The sequence below is a fragment of the Urtica dioica genome, chromosome 11 (genome assembly GCF_054948205.1).
Source record: "Urtica dioica subsp. dioica isolate 48M chromosome 11, U.dioica_male_clone48M_v1_H2, whole genome shotgun sequence".
Lineage (NCBI taxonomy): Eukaryota > Viridiplantae > Streptophyta > Magnoliopsida > Rosales > Urticaceae > Urtica > Urtica dioica.
The window spans coordinates 14237759-14261900 of record NC_142766.1 but is presented as its reverse complement, the minus strand read 5'-3'; the positions used below and the strand labels follow the sequence as shown (position 1 = coordinate 14261900).

Genomic DNA, 24142 nt, shown 5'->3' with positions numbered 1-24142 from the left:
TCTCGTCCATAACATAAAATCTCTTCGACAGGGCTTGCTTCCCGCACAAAATGATTAAAATCTCCTCGCCCAAGGAATATTTATTCCCGCCAAAGACCAAATATTCTCACCCAAATACATATTTTCAACATTTTTTTAATCCATCTGGGCTGGGACCTGCAAAATACCTCAAAAACCCTCAACACAACCTCAAACTATAAATACCCCATTTACTCCACCATTTTCTCTCCAGAAAATTAAAACCTAGGCAAACTCATGCCAAATTTCTCTCTCTCACTTCTCTCTCCCGATTCTTCTCCCACAAAAATACAAAAGACTAAAAATAAAGAGAAAACAACACCACAAGAAAAAGAGAAGCAATTTTCTCTCATCTCATCTATCTCACTGAAAAATAAAGAGTTCAGTCACTCTAGAATGAGATAAGAAATATCTACTCTCTCAAAAACACTTTCTCTCACAAACTAAAGCTAAACAAGCCAAATTATATTCATTCTCTAAAAGTATCAAAGAGGTTGAGAAACCAATTCTCTGTTGGTGACAAATCAATGGTATCAGACACGAACAATCGCTCTGATACCACTTGTCGAAAAACGAGGGGGGTTATCACACACAAACGATTGCTCCGACACAACTCGTTGGTGAAGCATGTAGGATATCAGACACGAACAATCACTCTAATACCACTTGTTGGGAAAAGTAAGGAGGTATCATACACGAACAATCGCTCTAATACCACTTGTTGGAGAAACACGAGCGGTATCGAACACGAACAATCGCTCCAATACCACTTGCTGTAATTATGTGCTCACCTTGATAATCATGTAAGTTGCGGAATAAATTAATTACACTAACAAGAGCTAATTAAAAGTATAGTTATCTAACAAGATCTAGATTTACTTTATTAATTAAATAATGAAAACATTCAACATGTCAAGCAACCAATATAAACAAAGAACAAGGTTCATAGAGAACTTACGTATTGGGCTCACAAACATAAACTTCAAGCTTTCTCAATCCGTTTTCAAACGTCTTGATCTCCTTGTTCAAGCTTTCAGATCCTCGTCTTTAAACGCTTTAATCTCCTTCTTCAAGCTTTCAGATCCTCGTACTTCTCTTGATGACACCGTAGTCTTCCGAAACGTAATCTTCGGACGAATAAAGAAATACAGCGTGGGACCACACTCTTTAATTTCACACGATCAAGAAACAAATGTTGTTTCAAGATCTCACTCTTATTTTCTAAAAACGAAATAGAGCAATTCCAAGGGGTAGAGAGAGAGAGAGAGAGAGAGAGAGAGAGAGAGAGAGAGAGAGAGAGAGAATCGGCCACTTCTAGAGATGGACGAAAATTTTGGCTTTCGAAAGATTTTTTTTCTTTTCTCATGAACCCCCTATTTATAGTAGTGCAAATGATATATTCTTGGTAGTTTTCAAAATATATTATTTCTTTTTTATTGCATTCACATTAGTGAATCAAAGCTTGGCCATTGAATTTCATCTCATTAATCATATTTTCTCTCTCAGCCATCAGATCAATATCTATGATATTTTATCTTGTGTTTATATAGAGAATACTTAATTATGAGAGAATAAAGAAAATATCTTATTTCATTTTAAATATTATTCTCTCCTAATATTCATGAGAGAAAATGAAGGACAATATTTTATTTCCTTTTAAATATTATTCTCTCCTAATATTCATGAGAGAGAATAAATGTCAATATCTTATTTCCTTTTAAATATTATTCTCTCACAATATTCATGAGAGAAAATAAATGACAATATCTTATTTATTTTTAAATATTTTTATCTCTCCTTTATTTAAACAACTAAAGAGAAAATATTGGTAACTACGAATATGTGATGGATGAAAATTTGAGGCACACGGCCAACAGGATTTGGCACAAATCCTTGTGCCCAAATCTCCTAAAATTGGTCCTTCTCATGTTGTGTAAGGCTCAATTGCTCAAAGCCCAATTAATTATTTATTTACTTGATCCAACAATAAACAAATAAGTAATTGATTAATATTTACACGATCAAACAATAAATAATTAATACTATCATAAATAATTATTTAATACCCATATTTCAGAATTGATGCTGTCAATCACAATTACAGCTTGTGATATTATAATAATGAAACACATTATTATTAGAGGTTCTTTATTCGTCATATCGAAGCCTAATTGGGGATTATGGACCTAGTAATAGAAGCTTAACCAATCCGATGAAAAGACGAAAAAAGTCATTTCTCTTTTTCATATCGATTTGTCTAATCTTGGTCAGACTCCACCTAGGTACGCCAAGACTGAACTCTCATTTATACTAGAATTATATTTACTCATCGTGACGAGTGTCCACTGATCTAGTCAGTACGTGATCAAAATCCTCTAGGTTCAACTTGTATCGAGAAAGGTTAATTAATCTGTTATACCTTTCTTGATACATATATACCCTAAGCATTGTTGCTTCCCCGGCGAAAGATTCTTCCGAACGTACAAACTTCGGAAGTGCCGACAATCTATCGGTTCTGGAATCAATCCTTAGGTGAGTGAACATTGACCTTCTTTCAGGAAGGCTGCATTCAGTATCTGTCAACCACTTCTCACTCGAATCATGCTCCGAAACTCCCAAAACATAAGTTGTGATTAACATGATAATAGCATTTTGGCGAATGAGTCAAAGAGCGCGATAATCTGATCCAGTGTCCATGATCACTTTATGATTTAGATCAAGTCTCACTGTGACCATCATAGTGACCCCGGTTAGTGTGTCATAACGGTACTTAAACGACACTTCTACAATCAAAGTCTGTCTGGGTCGTACACTTACCACAAGTGTAGAATGCTCACACGTCGTGATCAACATTCACTAGTGTTCCGCATATATGACTTTAGATACAACTGTCCAGACATGTATCAGTCATCGATCATCTTTTAGCAATACCGCCTGAACTCAGTTGCCCAGCACGTGACTCAGTTTAATACGGAGACTATGGATGATAGTTTCTATTGATTCTGATATTCAGACCTCAATCCACTAATCATATGTCGCTAATAAAGTAAACCATTATTCTGTTTAATAATCATTTATTTATTATCTCTCGTGGACAAGAATTCATAACATTCTCATGTTCTTCACTTAATAAAAAGAAGATTCCATCACATGCTTTACGTTTTCTCTTTTCTTGGAAAACCACGGTGACGAACTCACTTCCGACGTGGAGTCGAGAGAAGAGCGAACTTATTCTTGGCGTGGAGTTAAGCAAAGAGTGAACTCACTCTCGGCGTGGAGTTGAGAGAAGAGTGACCTCAATTCTGGCGTGAAGTTGAGCGAAGAGCTATCACCACCATACTCAAATCTTTTTTTGGATTCTTCTCTCATTACATGACTTGAAATTCCTCTGAAGCTTTTTGGATGCTTTGAGCCTTGTCCTAAACTTTCTTTAGCCCTTTGGAATTTCGAAGAATGATTTTGGGCCCATCTAAGATTAAGCACGTGACAAACCCAAGCACACAACGTGTCCCTAAATGTTAAATTAAAAAAAAAAACGGCTTAACACTGAGCTCATCGCATAATTTCCCCTAAGTTTGGAGTCACCATTAGAGCTCTTGGTGAGCTATTTGGATTTCAGGACTGAGGGCTTATCGCTGGTTGCGAGCGCGATTTTTTAGAGGGACTTAGAGTTACGATGATTCCGGCAACCACTACCGGCAGGGGCATTGCGGAGAGAGCCGCCGATGGTCTAATTTTTTTTCTTTTTGTGATTTTTTGGTATGGTGCTTCCGTGAGACTTAGGGGGTATGGAGTTTTTGTTTAGATGTGGTTTTGTGTAGTTCTGTGGAGCACTGGTATATTTTACAGATTGCTATTGAAATTTGAAACTGCAAGCTGTTTTGAGAAGAGATTGTTCTCATCTTCTCATCGGAGAGAGAGAGAGTGTTTAATTTTTTATTATAATTTTTTAACAATAACAATAATAATATAACAAAAAAATGAAGAAAATACAAAGAAAAATACCATTTTAATCTTGATTGTTTAACACTGTTAGGTAGAAGTTAACAAAAAGGGCACAATATCATGAATGCGGGATTACAATGGCACGAATGAGATTTTTCGAATTGAGGGAGTGAATCGTTAAAAGTGTCAAAGTTGTGGGGGTTTTAAAAGAAAATCAAAAGAAAAAATAAATAACTGAGTTCCGTATATATCTGAAGAATTTAGACCACTACTTTTACGGGGTCCAGTTTCAGGGAATGGGCAATTTCCACGTGGACCCTTGTTCTAGAACTCGTAATGAATTTGGATCCCGTATCCTTTTTTGGAACAATCTCACTGTGGGCCCCTTCTTTTTGTTATATTTGGTGGGTCCCTTTTTCTCACCAGACTACTAGGGAGAAAATAACCAGAATAGAGCATTTAGGAATATTGACAATTATTTCATATATATAAAATGGTAAGTAAATAAAATTCAATACAATAAATAATTTTTTTTTAATATTTACATATAAAAAATAAGTATTTATATAAAAAAAATCCATTTCGTGATAAGAGAATTTATATACACTAATTTAGAGATTAATTTTTAAAAACAAAGTCATGGGCACTTTTTACAGGTATATTTTTTTTTTCTCTAGGAAAATAATATATATATATATATATATATATATATATATATATATACTTTTCTTTAAAAGTAATATTAATATGTATAATTAGAAAAAAAAATTAGGCTTATGTTTTTATATTTTGAGCTGATTAACAAAAATATTTATTTTCTTTGGGTTATAATATTGGGCGTTCTAGAAACATGGCTAAAAGCAAACCTCTTTTTTCGGTTTTAGCCAATGTTTGCAAAAAAACAAAAATCTGATTTGCCCTTATCTATTAACAAATTCGTCACTTTCTCTCTCCTATTTTTTTTTTTCTACACTTTTTTTTCATAAAAACTTCAAAAAAAACCATATCTATCCCATATGAACTAAAAATTGAGTGATTCCAAAACCTACGGATTCGTGACGCCGAGATCTTCAAAAATAGATCCATTTTGTTTGATGAAAAATCATATTTAATGCCATAGACGTAGAAAAATCACGTTACTGCCTTAGACATGGAAATAACTGAAAATTTTCGGAAATCATCTAGAAATAAATGGAAACGTAAACATGATGCATTAAAAATGATTTTTCATCAAACACAATATACTCCTGGAAAGCTATATCTAAAGTCATATATGTGGAACACATAGGTGAAGGCTGATCACTATGAGTTTATTTTTGAAGATCTCGGCGCCACGAATCTGTAGGATTTGGAATCACTCAATTTCGAGTTCGTATGAGATATATATGAATTTTTGAAGTTTTGATGCAAAAAAAATGTTTGAGAAAAAGTAGGAGAGAGAAAGTGACGAATTAAAAAACAAAGAGAGAGAAAGTGATGTATCTATTTATTTAAGGATAAATATGGAATTTTAACCAATTAACTCAAGTGCAACCTAATATAATTGATTATTTTTCTAAAACTCTTCAAACGTTGGCTAAAACTCAAACCATGAGTTTAAGGTGACATAGTTAGTTACAAAATTCTATAATATATGGGGCAATATTTCACCGAGGATTAAAAATATTTCGAAAGAAGAGATCATTTATTTATGGTAGTTGAGTCTAAAAGCATATTATAACAAGTTTTTGACGCCTGAAAATATGGTATTTGATTGATTACTATTTAATACACACCTTTTCAATTATAGGATAGGTGGCGTTTAATACCTTTTCAATTATAGGATAGGTGGCGTTTAATACCTTTTCCATCAAAAGAGGTATTAATCGGTTTTAAGGGGGCATTAAAGACCAAACAAGTATCGGAGCAAATGAACCAAATTTTGAAGTTCATAAATCACATGTGCCGCAATCTAAAAGGTCCGATAGCCACCCTCAAAAATATAAAAACAGTAATAATATGTTGATGTTAGAAAATAGATATAATAATTGTTTCGAGAATTGGATAATAGATATCGATTAGACTTGATAATATGCTAAGTATAAAGATCAGATTGTTCTTATATTAGACAAATTTCAATACAAGAAGTAACTATTGAATAAATGTCCAACCACCTTCCGTTGAGGTCTTGTACTTTTATAGATGGGGTCAGGTGTGAACGTGGATTGATCAAACCCATGTCCCGAGCAGTTATCTAATGACTGCTCTGATCGTGTTGTGTAACTGCCCGAATAGCCGTTTGTAGGTTATCTTGATGGTTATCGGTGTTTACGTGAACATTGTAAGCTTTTATTCGACTAGTGTTTTATTATACTGAGAGCTTCTTCATTATTCATGATTCTGCTAATCGGTATTCGGAGCTTAACTTATGCTCATGCTCGTTCCTCACGTTATTACACCTCGAACTACATCTTGTTCAGTGTTTTGTGACTATTCGGTATTCTGAAATTTCGATCATAACACAACCCTTATGCTTATATTAGAGGATCAACAATTAATCTCTCAAATATTATGAAAGAATAATTAATGAACAATGATCATTTAAGTATAAAATAAATAGTAATGAATTCGCTTCAATGTCAAAAGCTCTTACATAAGTTAATTAAGTACGATAATTTACTAAAAAAAAAACTCAAAATATATCTCCTATGCGTTATTAGTATTGTTTACTTAATAACTACATCAATTTTCATGATGGTCACCGGTTCCGGGTGTGTTGTAATATATATATATATATATATAAAGAAGAAGAAATTTTTACTATTCACTTAGACACAGTTTACAATTTATCTAATGTGAATTGACAATTTCATCTTTCAAATTATCAACAATATATCAACTTTATTAAAAATGACATAAAACAAAAAATTAATTACAATATGAGCGTAGAGTATATCTCTAGAATAGTCTTTGACTTGAAATTACATTACTTCTCCATAATATTCCTATGGATTTATATACCAAAATATCTCAAGAATAGTATTGATACCCTTGAAGTTTCTAAGAATTCTCCAGAATATTCGTATATCATATATAAATATAAGGGTAATTTAGCAAAATAACCAACTCAAACCTTACAAATTGTTAAATAGCCAAAGTTTTGTAAATATTAAGTAAATAGCCAACAGTATATAATTACCCGTCCAAGTTTACTAAAATGCCCAAATAATTTTTCCGCCCATTCGCCATTTCCTTATTCATATTAAAAAAAATCCAAGGAAATCATGATTTCCGAGAATCAAGGTAATTAAATCATATTCATAACCGCTCACCTCCATTATCTCTCGTTTAAGAAAAAAAAACTCCAAAAAAAAACCTCTAGTTTCTTCCGTGACGAAAACCTGTCCAACTTCTCCGACGAACGATTTCGGCAGCAACAAATATATCTGGTGTAGATGTTCTTGCTATTTTAACTAGTATTTACTAATTTCCGACAAAGATTTACACAAAGATAAATCTGGGTTTTTGGGTTCGATTTTTGGAAAACATGGATTATGTGTTAGTCATCTTCCTCTGGGATAAAGATTCATATATTTACTGCATAATATGTCAATGACTTGTGTATATTTACTAGTGAACGAGTTATACATGGCTTGTGGTCAAATTAAAAGGAAAAATGTGTGTATGTAGATGTCAATGACTTAGGTATGATGTTGTTGAAAAAGAATATGATGTCTAAGTATTTTAGATGTTATTGTTTCTTTGTTAAAACGTGTATTTACCGCTTAAAATGTCAATTAAAAAGTTATGACGGAGATATTTTCATGTATTTACTGCTGAATATTTCAAGTTATGATTTTGTTGTATCTAATGAAATTGGAATATTAACACGTATATACTGCAAACAGGGTTAATATGGCTCAATCACAATGGCGAGAACAAATCCGTCAGAAATAAGACGCTCACAATAATGCCGTCTACCGAAAACATTTTGTAAATCATGTTGATTACATTCTGTGATTACACCACCTGACAATGGATTATGGTTTTCCAGCCATTGACGTTCAAAAAGCTTAACTGCAACATAACAGCGATAGTAAATATACGTAAATACAATAGTAATTTTATGAAAACCTGTGCGAAAATAGCCTAAAATTTCCAAAAAAAAGAATACACATCTGATTCATTCATAGTAAATAAAGAAGATCAATATAACGACTATTAAGGAAAATCAAACTATAAAGTAAAGAAATATTCAAAACAGTAAATAAGGAATAAAAATCAAATATATAAGGAAACAAAATAACTGCACAACCACATTAATTCAGTTGCTACATATAAGGAAATAATTAAACTAAATCGTGTACACACATAAATTCGGAATTGAAAAAACATCTAATTGAGCCACGTCATCCGAGTGGCTATTTACTTAATATTTACATAACCTTGACTATTTAACAAATCTCAATGTTTGAGTTGGCTATTTTGCTAATTTTTTTGTAAATATAAACACATTCTTAAAATGAATAACACATTTCGTTATGCTCCCCTCGCGGTTTGGAGTTTGATCACCTTCTCGACGGTTTTCACTTGCTCTTGCCCCCGACTTGCCACCTCTTGGTGCAGCTCTTGCCCTCCGACACTTTCGAAGCCGCGGTTCAGTCTCGTCAAATGCCGGCGGAGACTGCCAAGAAGAAGAAACTTAACTCATTATGACATGTTGGAGAAAATTAGGATCTAAAACTCATTTCATTTCGGACATTTTTTTTTCTTGAATGCCCAATGAGTGAGGCTAATTATAATTATTTACATAGATGTATATTCTTTGGCTAGACTTTAAATACTATGCGTATCATACTTTTATTTGTCTTTAACAATTTCTACTTGAATATTTTTATGATTTATATTTTGTGGATTGCTTATGTATATTCATGCACTGTGTGATAGATGAGAAAGTATTTTCTGGATTGTATTTTATGTCATATACATATGAAATGGCATCCTTTGTTGCATATTTTGCATATATTATATCTTATTTCAATTCTTTCAAACAGTGCATTTTATTAATAATAAAATTAATTAATAATAATAAAAATGGTTGATTGATTTACAGTGTTCTTTAGCCCAATAATTGCTACCCCAGATGATTGTATTTCCATAAACTGACAAGAAATCTTGCTTCACTTTCAATAAACCAAGCGAGTTTTATATACTTCCATGTTCGTTAAATTTAAGAATGTACTATATTGATAATTGACCATGCATAATTTAAATTTATAAGTTTATCTGAAAACAAATTATAAATAGAAGTTTATATATTTCACTATACTATTTGTATTGATAAGGTGCATACTTATTTTATTGATTTAATTTTAATGATTGTGTCAATTCCAAAATATTCATATGAATAAAAAAAAAATCAGATTACCTATTATGGTGCCAGTAGTTCACACAAAATAAATTAGGGAAAATATCAAGACTATCTCTTGTGTTTAATCGAAATGCGAGATTTATCCCCTCTATTTATAGAAATATCAGACATATCTCTCCAGTTTAATATAAATGACAAATACATTCCCTAAAAAAATGTTATATTACAAATATCACCCTTTTTCGTTTATTTTTTACAAAAAAATAATTTGAAATCCCCTAAATACCCTTAATGAAATAATTTTTTATCTTCTATTCTATATACAAAAAAATTAAATTAAAAAAATTTCTTTATAAAAAGTTAAGGTTTTTTTATAAAGAGAGATTTTGATTTTTTTTTTAATAAAATAGTAAATAAATATATATTCTATTAAGGGTATTTTGAGGAGTTCAAATTATTTTTTGTAAAAAATAAACGAAAATGGTGATATTTGTAATATAACATTTTTTTATAAAGAGAGATTTTGATTTTTTTTTAATAAAATAGTAAATAAATATTTATTATATTAAGGGTATTTTGAGGAGTTCAAATTATTTTTTGTAAAAAATAAACGAAAATGGTGATATTTGTAATATAACATTTTTTTAGGGGATGTATATGTCATTTATATTAAACTGAAGGGATATGTCTGATATTTCTAAAAATAGAGAGGATAAATCTCGCATTTCTATTAAACACGAGGGGTACTCTAGATATTTTCACAATAAATTACTCACTTCTTCTAGGTTGTATAATGGTCTGTTCGTTGAGATAAGTTAAAATACAACTAGAACGTTCTATGTTATTTTCCGTTTTGTATGATTTTTGGTGATGTTTTTTATATAATAATTTTAATGACATAAAGATAACTCATTACATAATCGATTATATTTTAAAGAATTTACATAATATATTATAATTAAATTAGATAAAATATCTGGAGCAACGTCCGGACATAATCTGATTCTACATTAAGTTGTCTTTATTTTTTTAATTTTTTCAATAATGTTTACATAATCCGTTCATATTTACATACGACACTCCGCAGCAACACGCGGGGGTAAAGCTTATATATATATATATATATATATATATATATATATATATATATATATATATATGTGTGTGTGCATCATTTATTCTTTTCTCGTTAAATATACAAATCTTATCAATATAGATAAGAGCACTAATTTGAAATTTAAGGAATATACAACTTATTACGTATTTGATTTTGTGAAATCTCACTGCGATCTTTTCAGGTGAATATTGCATAGACAATATTATAATGAATCAATTATTTTTTTAGCTATAATTATTTCTCATAAGTCACGGGAAAAAAAAATAACAAAGAAGCAGGAAACATAAATAAAGGTAATTTAAAATTGCTAGTTTTAATAACTGTGCTGAAGGTTGCAGATTAATAACTGTGCTGAAGGTTGCAGATTGTATGAAGACGTTGAAAAGCTTTGTAAGTTTGTTGATATGAAAGAAAAAAAAAAACGACAATGGCCCATATTTATAGTGTTAATAGTATCGTAGATAATAATCAGTAGGGAATTTCAATAGATGTTTTACCTGAATAATCTGGTATTATGGTGATGTCGTTTTTGTTTATCGAAATACCATTTTTGTAAATTTTCTTTTTTCCTGAGCTAATTGTATACTTTCAAACATAATGATAAGCCACAAACTTTTAGAAGGAATTTTCGTCATTAAACTGTAGACATAACAGTCATATGAGTCTGTGTGAACAGTGCCGACATGCTCCTCTTTATTAATATATATATATATTATGTATATAAACATCTTTATTTTGCAACATATAATTACTTTTGGACCATCTAATTAACTTCTCAAAACAACTTAAATCACCATTAATCGAACTATACACGTTTTGGTGTCAGTTGACGCCATTTTCTCTAAAACAGATTAGTTTTTACAGGAAAGTGGAAAGACATATATATGTTTTGTCCTCTCTGTAAATTGTTCTATGCACATAAAACGTATAGTGGGAGAGATTGTCATTTGTCTTGTCACTTGCGTGAGAATTCACGTGCATGTATGAGTACTTCACGTGACCCTTGGTATGGTGTCCATTTCATTTCTTAAACTTGATTGTCAAACGTCACATTCAAATTTTTTGTTAGAGGAATTATCGGCATAAATCCCTAATGTTTTCATGATCATACACTTCACTTCCTAATCTTTTTTTTTCGCGGCTAAAATATCTAATGTGTATTTTCAGTTGCACCGTTAGAAGTTTGGCTGTTAAATTTAACGTTGATCCACGTGTTGCTGCCAGATTGAATTGGCCTTTTTTATTTACAAAGAATGGTTTAAAATCCTCTTTAAAAGCATATATAATAACTCTTTAAAAGAAAATCAAATGTTATATCCGGTGACCAGGCACGAAGCCAGCTTTAATTGAGGGGGGGCTAAATTCAAATTGTTTTTTTGTATTTTTTACCCACTTTTCATTTTTTTTACAATTTTTTACCCTTAAAATTTACAAATTAGCCCCCCCTGAATTTTTTTTTACAAATTAGCCCCCCCTAAATGGAAATCCTGGCTTCGTCCCTGCCGGTGACCCATCCCCATGAGCTCCCCCACCGCGCGGACCCCGCGCTGCGGCCCCGACTGGGACTCCGGGCGCCAGCTGGCGGGGCTGCAGAGCGGGCAGTCCTCGTCCACGTTCAGCCTCGTCTCGGCCGCGAACCCGTTCGGGAGCGGCTCGTCGAGGATGTGGACCCCGGGCCAGAGCGGGACTTGCTCCCCAGCCACTGCGGCCATGGCCGACATTCCCATGTCCGACGGGAATATGGCCGCCGAGTTCGCCTTCGGCGGCGGCCTCGTCAAGCCCTGGGAGGGCGAGAGGATCGAGGAGTGCGTCTCCGATGATCTCGAGCTCACGCTCGGTAACCTCGGCATCAGGTCAGTTAATATTTAGTGAATTTTTTTTTTAACTCTTTCATTGCCATTGATGATCCAAGTTTGTGACCGTGTACGTATATGCATTTTCGTTTTGATTTTCTTTTAAAGAGTTATTATATATGCTTTTAAAGAGGATTTTAAACCATTCTTTGTAAATAAAAAAGACCAATTCAATCTGGCAACTACACGTGGATCAAAGTTAAATTTAACAGCTAAATCTCTAACGGTGCAACTGAAAATGCACATTACGTATTTTAGCCGTGAAAAAAAAAAATTAGGGAGTTAAGTGTATGGTCATGAAAACATTAGGGATTTATGCCGGCAATTCCTCTTTTTTTTACATAAATGTTGGAATTAAGTTAATAAATAATATTTATTTATTCACATGTGGATGGCTGATTTGTGGCAACAATTTGACTGGGTTCCACTCATCGGATTTAAATAATTTCAAGTGATACGGATTCCTCGTAACGAGAGGTATAAAATTGAATATTTGTTTGCCAAAATTGGACCTAAGATGAATGAGAAATTGATGCTCAAAGTAGGCTAAAGAAACACATTTATGTTGTGTTATAGAAGTGGAATACCAAGAGTCCCACATTGTATAGGGATGTGTGTTGTGGTAGTGTTTAAATACTATCCTCTTTAATTAGTGGATATCTGTTAGGAATAATATTGCCCACTTGAAGATAATGAATAAATGATTACTAAATTCGATAATAAGATTACTTTATTAGCATTATATGATCCTCCGTATTAAACTGAGTCACGTGCTGGGCACCTGAGTTCGGGCGGTGAGCTAAAACGAGGTCGATGACTGATATACGCCTGGAAAGCTATATCTAAAGTCATATATGTGGAACACATGGGTGAAGGCTGATCACTATGTGGGAGCATTCTACACTTGTGGTAACTGTACGACTTGGACAGGTCTTGGTGTAGATGTGTCGTTTAAGGACCGTTATGACACACTAACCGAGGCCACTATGATTGTCACAGTGAGACTTGATCTAAATCCTGAAGTGATGATCATGGACACTGAGTTATGTTACTGAGCTCTTTGACTCATTCGCTAAAAGGCTATTCATGCTAATCACAGCTTATGTCTTGGGAGTTTTCTCAGAGCATAATTCGAGTGGGAAATGATTTACAGATACGGAATCCAGCCTTCTTGAAAGAAGGCTAATGTTCTCTCACCTAAGGGTTGATTCCAGAACCGATAGATTGCTAGCACTTTCAAAGTAAGTAACGTTCGAAAGAATCTTTCACTGGGGAAGCAACAATGCTTAGGGCTGATATGTATCAAGAGAAGTATAACGGAATAAATTGACTTCTCTCGATACGGGTTGAACCTGGAGGATCTTGATCATGAACTGACTATATCAGTGGACACTCGTCACGATGAGTAAATATAATTATAGTATAAAGGAGAGTTCAGTCTTGACTTACAAGGTGGAGTATTTGACCAAGATTAAACGAATCGATGGAAAAAGAGAAAAGACTATTTCGTCTTTTTCATCGGATTTGTTAAGCTTCTATTACTAGGTCCATAGTCCCCGATTCGGCTCTGATAAAGGCGGATAAGAACTTTCGTATAATAATGTTTATCATTATTAATCTCACTTGCTGTAATTGTGATTGACAGCATTAATTCTGGAAAACGGGTATTCGCAGAATTAAATAAATATTTATGGTAGAATTGTTTATTTATTGTTTGATCAAGTAAATAAACAATTATTAATTATTTGTTTATTGTTTGACCAAGTAAATAAATAAATAATTGGGTTTTAAGCAATCGAGCCTTGCACAAAATATGAAAATCGGATTTGGGAATTTTGGCATGGGAGTTGCGCAAATCCCCCTTGGCCGTGTGCCTAAAAACCGATTTTTATAATATTGATATTTACCAATATTTTCTCTTTAGTTGTTTAAATAAAGGAGAGAAAATAATATAAGATATTATCCTATATTTTCTCCTTATTTAAATGAAAGTATTTAGGAGAATATATGAGAATATATTTAAAGGGAAATAATATATTCCCCTTTATTCTCTCACTAAATAATATATTCTCTATTTAAATAGAGAATAATATCTCATAGATATTGATCTGATGGATGAGAGAAAAAGTAGGATTCACTTGTTGAGATCCAATGGCCTAGATTTAATCCACCAGTGTGAACACAATAAAAGGAAATAAAATATTCTGGAAGATTCCATGAATATCTCTTTTTACTACTATAAATAGGGGTTCATGAGAAGGCAAAAATAAGCAATTTTTTGTGAAAAATTTCGTGGCCCTCCCTCTTAGCCGTGCGAAATTTTTTGCTTCTCCCCCTCGGAAATTCGTTTCCATTCTTTGTAAAATAAGAAAGAGATCTCGAAACACCTAATTTCGTGATCTAGTGAGATAAAGACTGTGCCCACTCATCTTTCTTATTCGTCTCGGAGACTACGTTTCGGAAGACTAAGGTGTCATCCTCGAGTTCTTCATCAAGACGACGCAAGGAGTACGTGATTGGTTTAGGAGCGTTCTGTAGCTGAACCGAAAATCAATGTAAGTATTCATTTTTCGCTCAAATCGGTTGCTTGATGAATATGCTCTCGTGAATAAAATTAATTAAACATAACTAGATCTTGTTAATTAAACCATAATTTAATTAGCTTATGATCAGCGTAATTAATTATTTTTTCGCATTAATATGGTTATATGGTGGAATCATCTCAAAAGAGTCGCATCAGAGCGATTGTTCGTGTCTGATACGCGCTCGATTCCCCAACAAGTGGTATCAGAGCTAGATGTTATGATTAATTAATCGATTCGTTCTTGTAATTAATTTAAATATGGTTTGAATGAAATTATATGTGGATGTGAATTTCATGCAATTCAATATATGATATGTGGATTGTGATTCGTGGTTTGATCGTAGAATATTTGATTCTCGCTTTTCTAGATTTTTTGTAAACCCGAAATTCAAAGGGTATAGGTTTTATGTAATTATTATTATTATTGTTGTAATCCGATGGTGCGACGTTCTTGATCACGACGATCGGCGAGAGACGGACACAAAACGAAGAAGCATGACGGACGAAGAAAGCCTCCGCGACTACGCCACAAGAAAACTTGTCACAAAATTTTGTGACAAGTTTCGGCCGTTCTCTTTGTGCCGTGCCGCGCCCTCGTGGCGGCGGCCGTCCGGTGCAGCCTCAAGTCTAATCTTGACCTAGGTCAAGATTAGAGGATTCGTCCGGGCCTCAGCCCGGAAACCCTAGTGGGCCCACGGGCCCACTCATTAAAAAAAAATTTACCAAAAAAGAATTAAGTTTTTAAATGTTTTATTTAATTAATTGTATGGGCTGAGCCCTAATGATTTTTATTTAAAACACTACAAAATAAATGATTATGATATCGATTTATTTTAAATGAGACATTAGAATGGGTCCTTACTTAATTAATTTTTTCGATAAAAAAAAAATTAGAAAAATTGAATAATTTGATATTGATTTATTTTTCTAAGGGACATAAGAATGGGCCCAATTGAATCCATGGGCCAATATGATTGGGCTCATCTTGATTTACTTTATAGAATCAAATAGGAAACGATCAATCCGAATCGAACCATTCTTGCATGCTCTTACTTGTTTATTTTGATTACAATGCCATGCTTGTATGCTATAACTTAGATCATGTATCGTATGTTAATGGTTGTCATGGGCTTTCATTCATTAAAATTGTTTAATTGAATTAGGATAGTTAATTAATGAATGAGTTGAACGGATCGGAGAGCTCTGTCACCAAGTCCGCATTGAGCTCACCCGTAAGTGCACTAGCACTAGGATGATTGTGGGAACTCCGGTGAGAGATCATGTCATGAAGATGACTAACTACTTCACCGAAGCTGAACTCCATGGGGCACAGATGGACGAGGTTGCTCAGGTGAGAATAATCCTGAATTCCATTTCGAGTGACTTCATACAGTTTACGTCCAACTACATCATGAACAAGTTGACGTATGGACTGTCTCAGCTATTGAATGAACTACAGACTTTCAAGTCTATCACTCGACATGAGAAGAACAAAGGGTCAGCTCTCTATGCTGACAAGAGTTCTTAGCCTAAAACCAAGAAGAAGTTGACTTCTGGTACTGAGTCATCTAAGGCACGTCTGAATACTTCAAAGGGGAAAGGTCCCGCTAAGAAGGAAAGGAAGAACTTCAAGAGAAGTGGAAAAGGAAAAGAAAAGAAGCGAGAAAGCATTGGTAAATGTCACCACTGCAACACTGAAGGCCATTGGAAGAGGCATTGTCCTTTGTACTTGGTTGAGCTTGAGAAAAACAAGAAGAATGCTGGTATGGTACCTTAAAATTCATGATTAAAGATATCCTAAAAATGTTTTGAGGATAATTATTCATGAGCATACTTCTTTTCTTGTTGCAGAGCAGATCTGATGGAGCACACGTGTGTAGACGAGCTTGCTGAACAATGTCGGATTCAAGCCCGAATTGTAGAGAAGCTCATGCTCCGTTTGAAGATCTAATTTCCCGCTAGTTTTATTACTTTCATTTTTGGATTTATTTTTGAACATGTGATGTGTCATTTAATAATCCGAGGTTTTCTGGACTGTAGCATTTATGGTTATTCCAGAAAGGATGAATCTTTCTTTCTTTATGTTTTATTACATTATTTATGAACACATGGTTGTGTCTTTAAATATTTCCTTCTATAATTGAATGCCTTGATTGCTTTTATGATATTTGAATATGCATGAATGCTTATGTCCTTATGAAAAAAGATATAGAATATGAAGGTCACGTTTTTCCGTTCGTATGCTATATAGAAGCACAATAAATATAAATATTTTATAAGTTATTATCTCTGTTAGAATTTAATTAGCTTTTATTGCTTCATTAAATTCTTATGTTGAATATGATTTATTGTTTAAGAACTATTTAGAGCTTTGAAAGCGTCTAAATAATTATTACCATTATTCGACAATGACTTGTGCGAATAATAAGTAATAAAGGAGACACAACTAAGAGTTAGTGTTGATGATGAATTAAATTAGTGGGAGCTTCCTTAATTGGAACCTAGTCACTAATATTCGTATTGATTGAGTGGGAGCATCCTTGAATGGAACCTAGCCACTCTAGATTTATTGATTGAGTGGGAGCATCCTTAATTGGAACCTAGCCAGTCTAAAATTCAATAATCGAGTAGGAGCATCCTTGGCTGGAACCTAGCTACTCATATTCATTGACATAGTGGGAGCATCCATAAATGGAACCTAGTCACTAAATAACAAATATTATTGAGTGGGAGTATCCTTAATTGGATTTTATTCACTATTGTTCAATAAAAGAGTGAGAGCTTTCTTTAATGAAATCTAGCCACTTGTTGTTCAATAAATAGCAACATCCTTCATAGGATTAAACCCATCATTGAAGATGACATCCTTAACCGGAATGTATATGCTATTATTCAATAATTAAAGTGGAAGAGTAATCAACGATTACCTTGCCACATAAATCAATGAATTGAAAGGAATGATAATTTTGAATTATCTTGTCGTTAAAATCAATAACCTAGTGGGAGCATCCTAGAATGGATCCTTGTCACTCTCATCAACAATAAACTTTCCTTAAATGGAAAGACATGATCTTGAGATATCACTCTCGATCAAACTAACTTGTCTGAAAGTTATTAGCCCATATTTAATAGATCTACCTGTTAAGCTATTAGCTTAAAGGAATAGAGAGATCTATAAAAGGATTAATGAAATGGTTTAAGCTTTAATAAGCTATAAGGTAAGGGATTGAGCCCTTAAGGAGAGACATTATCATCAATGATACTCTTCTTTCGGATACCACAAACCACTTCATTTGGGATCTTCAAAATTGAAGATGAACTGTCCTTTGAGGATGAAGTTCCAATAACATAAAGACATGGATCAAAGTAGTTATACTACTAAACCTTTTGAAATATGAAAGGTAGATCCTAAGTACTTGACAAACTAATCATGATTGTACATGGATGTTTGTTATAATAAATATTTTGAGAATGATCGATAAGTGTAGCACCTAAACAAGTGTCATGAATAAAGTCATTACTATTATAGTTCTAGACCTCATTATGACACAAGTAAATTGATTGAACTAACTGTTTCTAAAATTAAATTCATAAACGATATGCTCGTTCCATTATGTCCCAAACATACTTATTGACATAAGGTATGAGCTCAATGTTGAGGCTATTGACATTGTCTTTAAAAGGACTAATAATTAGACCTTAGACAATGTCGTATTTCTGAGAATAACTACATGTGTTGTAAACACTGTAATTTCTGGAAATAATGAGATACTTAGTTCTTTAAATATAGTAGATCCTTAAAGTCATGTGTATATATTGAATATGAACACGACAAACAAGGATGAACTATAAATAACCAAGTAATGGAAATAGGTCAATAAATTCTTATTTAAACACGTTCAATAAATCACACTATAGTAAGTGGTGATGAGATCAAACCATGCAATGGTGCAACCTGTTTTGGCACCAAAAGAATGTACACCTTGATAGGGAGACTTGTTATTTTTAGATATAAAGTCTGGTGTATAATCTAAAGGTATGCAAAGTGTTAATTTGTTCTAAAGTAAATTTATTTACTATGAACAATTTGACTTGACCTTAAATGGTAAGTCAAAGATCACTTGCAAAAATGCATGAACTAGAATAATATGAAAATGGGACATATGTCAGATCGACATAAATGATAGAGTGTAGATAAAAGTGGGAATCCATATGATGAGAATCTCAATCCTGGGTCAAAGTCTAAACCGTCTATAATGATGGCAAAGAATTAAATTGGCTGAAGGAAACTTATCTTCTCTGGTCAAAGTGGGAGATTGTTAGGAATAATATTGCTCACTTGAAGATAATGAATAAATGATTACTAAATTCGATAATAAGATTACTTTATTAGCATTATATGATTAGTGGGTTGAGTTCTAAACAATTAGAATCAATAACAACTACCTTTCATAGCCTCCGTATTAAACTGAGTCACGTGTTGGGCACCCACTACTACAAATACAGTTTTCCGGTGCGGATGACTTTTGGGTGCGACTGTTCGCACCTAAAAGTCGCACCAAAAAGACTTTCAGGTGCGAATAGTCGGACCCAAAAATCAATTAAGCGCTGAAAAATTTTCGCGAATTTTTTTGAATTTGGGTGCGACTTAGTCGCACCCAATACTTTCTCCAAAGTATTGGGTGCGACTAAGTCGCACCTAAATGATCTAAAATTTATCCGCGGCCAAACTTCCCCCCTTTTTTTTACAAATGTCATTGGGTGCGACTTTGTCGCACCGGATATCACTGAGAAAAGTCATTGGGTGCGACTTTGTCGCACCCAAAGACACCTTTGGGTGCGACAAAGTCGCACCTAAATTCAAAACTCTTTATAAACCAGCAGCTCGACGGGTTTTCATTTAAACACAAAAAAAAACCTAAAACCTCTGCGATTTCTCTCTATCTCCCAGTCTCTCCTGCTCTCCCACCCCGTCGCCGCCACCACTACGCTCCTCCGACCGCCGCCACGACCCTCTTTCTCTCAGCCTCCATCACGAGGACCGCCGCGCGCCACTACCCTCTCTCTTTCCCACCCCGTCGCAGCCACCACTCCGACCGCCACCACTACCACTCTCTCTCATCCTCCAACCGCCACCACTCCGACCGCCACCGCCACCACTCTCTCTCAGCCTCCGACCGCCACCACTACGCTCCTCCGACCGCCGCCACGACCCTCTTTCTCTCAGCCTCCGTCACGAGGACCGCCGCCACTACCCTCTCTCTCTCCCACCCCGTCGCAGCCACCACTGCGACCGCCACCACTACCACAAGGTGAGAATCTCTTACCCGAAATGAAAATTGAAAAATTAGGGTTTGAGATTGGAAAATTTAGGACGAAATTAGAGAATTAAGGTTTATGTGAACTTGTATTTGGGGGTTTTGATTTTCTGGACGTGTTCGGATGTTCATGGATTGATTCATGCTTGGAATTGTGGTTGTTATTGGTTTTTGAACGAGTTTGGACGTGATTTGGTATTGGCTGTGAGACTTGGCCGTGTATGTTGTTTTTTTGGCCGTGTGTAACTGAGTTTTATGGATTTTGTTTGGCTGAGTTTGAGTTTCAGATTTGTGTCAGATTTCTGCATTGCGTAGTGAAGATAAATGATTCTATTCATGCCATTTTAGTTCTAAAAATATGCATGTTTCTTATCCTATGATTGATTGAGCTCGGTTGATGTTGATTATTACCTGGATTTGTGAATTTGAAGTCGTTTATTTGGAAATTTCTTGATTTTGGCCGAAATTGGAAAAATTAAGGTTTTGGATGTTTGATTTGGGGTTTTTCTTTTTGTTTCAGTTGGTTTGGCGAAACCCAGGCAGCGACGCCCACGAACTCCCCATCGCAGCACCGTCGTGCCTCTCGCAGCCTCGCCGTGCTCAAGTCCCGCCTACAGGTTAGCCTCTCGAAGCCTTTTTAACTGTGTTTTTAATTAATTTATATTAATTGTAATTAGTATAATTAGTTTAATTGTTAATTAGTTAGGTAATAAATAGTTTTTTATATGTATATATGTAATAATAATGTAGTTAGTTTGGTAAAATTGTTAATTATGTAATTGAAAGTAATTTGATATAATTATAAAAATTGTTAATTATGTAATTGAAATTAATTTGATATAATTAGTAAAATTGGTAAAATTGTTAATGTAATTTAAATTAATTTGATATAATCCCTTATTAAAATTGTTAATCATGTAATTGAAATTAATTTGATATAATTAGTAAAATTTGTAAAATGTTTTATGTAGTTGAAATTAATTTAGTTAGTAATTTTTCATAATTTGATTTGTATTTTGATTAGTAGTTTAGTTTGATTAGTAGTTTAGTTTATAATTAGTTAGTTAGTTTGTAATTGATTTGTAATGAATTAGTTAATTAGTTTGTAATTAATTTATTAAATGAAATTTGTTCTAATTAATTTTAGGTTTTTTAGTTTAATACTTACATGTTTAGGTTGTTTAGTTTTGATTAGTTTAGCTTAATTAAAAATGTCAAATTGAAATTGTAATTAGTTTAATAATATATTTAACTTGTTTAGTTTTAATTTGTTTAGGTTAATTGAAATTTTCAAATTGAAATTGTAATTAGTTTAATAATATGTTTAGGTTGTTTAGTTTTGATTAGTTTAGGTTAATTAATTGAAATTGTAATTAGTTTAATAATATGTTTAAGTTGTTTAGTTTTAATTTGTTTAGGTTAATTGAAATTTTCAAATTGAAATTGTAATTAGTTTAATAAGTAATCGACTTCGAATAGCATAAAATTCATAATCTCATCTTCATTCATTGATCTTCGTCCCGTAGCAATAAGTAATCGACTCCATTCGTCTTCGTCACTTAGCAACAACTCTTAATATATAATCGACTTCATTCGTCTTCGTCACTTAGCAATAGGATGTCGACCGCTTCGGATACTGGTGGAGATTCGCCACAGAGACCGGATTCTCAAGGTCCGCCACATGAACCTGATTCCCAAGGTCCTAAGAAATCAAGGGGACCAACAACCGGCTCGACGTCGGCGCGATCAACACAGGGTGTACCGGGTGCGAAGGTGGTCAAGTGAGACCCAATAAACCAAACATTCTATCAAGAGGTAAGGAAAGAAAATAAAAAAGTTGGACTATTTAACAACCGCCTCGGTGCTTTGGTGAAAGCACATATCCCGCCTACGACTCGTGATTGGAGTGAAGTGACGCCCCAGATGTTGGCTGCTATTTTGAGCGCACTTCATTCCGAGTTCAGATTTGTGTACACGGATCTTGACACCGGCGAGGATCTGCCTGCGGATTGCTATCAGAATACGATTGATCAGACTATCATTCGGAATGCCAAGGTCAGGCGACGCAACCAGAAGTCCAAGCTATCAGAGAAGTTCAGGTTGGAGTTTTCTGGGAGCACAGAAAACGCTAAGGCGGAAACACCACCGGGATATAAGAAAGAGGATTGGGAGGCGGTTGTAGACGAGTTCACAACTGACGATTGGAAGGTACGTAATGTATGATTATAATAAATCACAATATCTTTATCAGATTGAATAATGACAAAATTAATTATTTGCAGAAAAAATCTACTCGCAACAAGGAGAATTCGAAGAAGAAGAAGACGAGGTCGACTCAGGGATCTCTTTCTTTCTTGGCTCATCGTCATTTGAACGTAAGTTATTCTAATTTTGAAATACTTAATTTGAAATAAATTCAGTACTTATATTTTCATAACAATTGCAGAGTAAGGATGATGAGACTTTGGGCTCCGCGTTAACGACGTGGGAGCAAAAACACCATAATAGAAAAGGTGAATGGACGACAGATTGGGCGAGACGAGCACATGTAAGTCATAGCTGATAATTAAGAGTACGTTACTTACATAATAATTAATTTTTAATAATTTTTTTATGTGTAAAGGCGCGGATAGTTACTCTACTGGCGGATCTTCAGCGACAAGCAGAAGAGCAAGGCGTCGTCTTTGACCAGGACGCCGCAGAGGAGCACGCGATGCTAGAAATTCTCGGGAACCGTCAAGATTGGTACGTTGGAATAGGTCCAACGGTCCCGAGAACATCTTGGGCTATTGCTCAGGCTCAGGACGAAAGCTCGTCGTCAGGCTCAGGCTCGTTGCGGCGCCGCGTTCCAGATCCAGTGGTTGGCGAGCTCCAAGCTCAGGTGGCGGCACAACAACTCGCTATGGATGAGATGAGGCGAGCCAACCAACAGCAGATGGAGGAGATGCAGCGACAAATGTTCGCGTTCACGCAGCAGTTTTCGCCCATGCCTCAGATGTCGTCCGACACGATGCCACAGATGCCTCAGATGTCGCCCGGCATGATGCCACAGATGCCTCAGACGACGCCGTCGCCTCAGATGCACGCTATGCATCAGACAACGCCGCCATCAGTTTCAATGGCAGATGCTCAGACGACGCCGCCAGCTTCAGCAGATTACCAGCGAGAGCGTACGAGCGGCAGTGAGCGTACGAGCGGCAGTGGACAAGGAGGTAGCAGCAGTTCTGGAGGAAGATTTGGCGGAAGAGGGAGTAAAATGTTCAAGGATTGGTTTACAAACCGAGGAAAAGGAAAGGGAAAAGAATGAACATTTATTTTAATTATTTATCGTACATTATAATAATTATTGTAATCGAACAACAAATGGTTAGTTTTTATTATTATTATAAATATTAATTAATGAATTTTCTAATTAATAAACTATTTAGTTATTTGATTACAATTATAGAATTCATATGAATAAAAAATAAAAAATAAAATCTTTAAAAAACTATCGGGTGCGACCAGTCGCACCCAATGGCCTTCGCGCGGACTTTTTCGCACATATTTTCTGACTTATGGGTGCGAATATAGGTGCGAAAATCCGCACCTAAAAGTCGCACCTAAAAGTCATGACCATCGGGTGCGACTAGTCGCACCCATGACCTTTAGGTGCGAACTTTCGGGTGCGACTTTGTCGCACCTAAAGTTGCACCTAAAGGTATCAATGGGTGCGACTTTCGACCTTTAGGTGCGAAAAAAGTCGCACCCAATGCTGTTTTTTGTACTAGTGACCTGAGTTCGGGCGGTGAGCTAAAACGAGGTCAATGACTGATATACGCCTGGAAAGCTATATCTAAAGTCATATATGTGGAACACATGGGTGAAGGCTGATCACTATGTGGGAGCATTCTACACTTGTGGTAACTGTACGACTTGGACAGGTCTTGGTGTAGATGTGTCGTTTAAGGACCGTTA

The 24142-nt window shown here is 34.6% G+C and overlaps 1 pseudogene; it reads left to right on the top strand.

Moving 5' to 3' along the window:
• The first annotated feature begins 11948 nt into the window (after positions 1 to 11948).
• LOC149381475 (BES1/BZR1 homolog protein 3 pseudogene) lies at positions 11949 to 20826 on the top strand (annotated as a pseudogene).
• The last annotated feature ends 3316 nt before the right edge of the window (positions 20827 to 24142 follow it).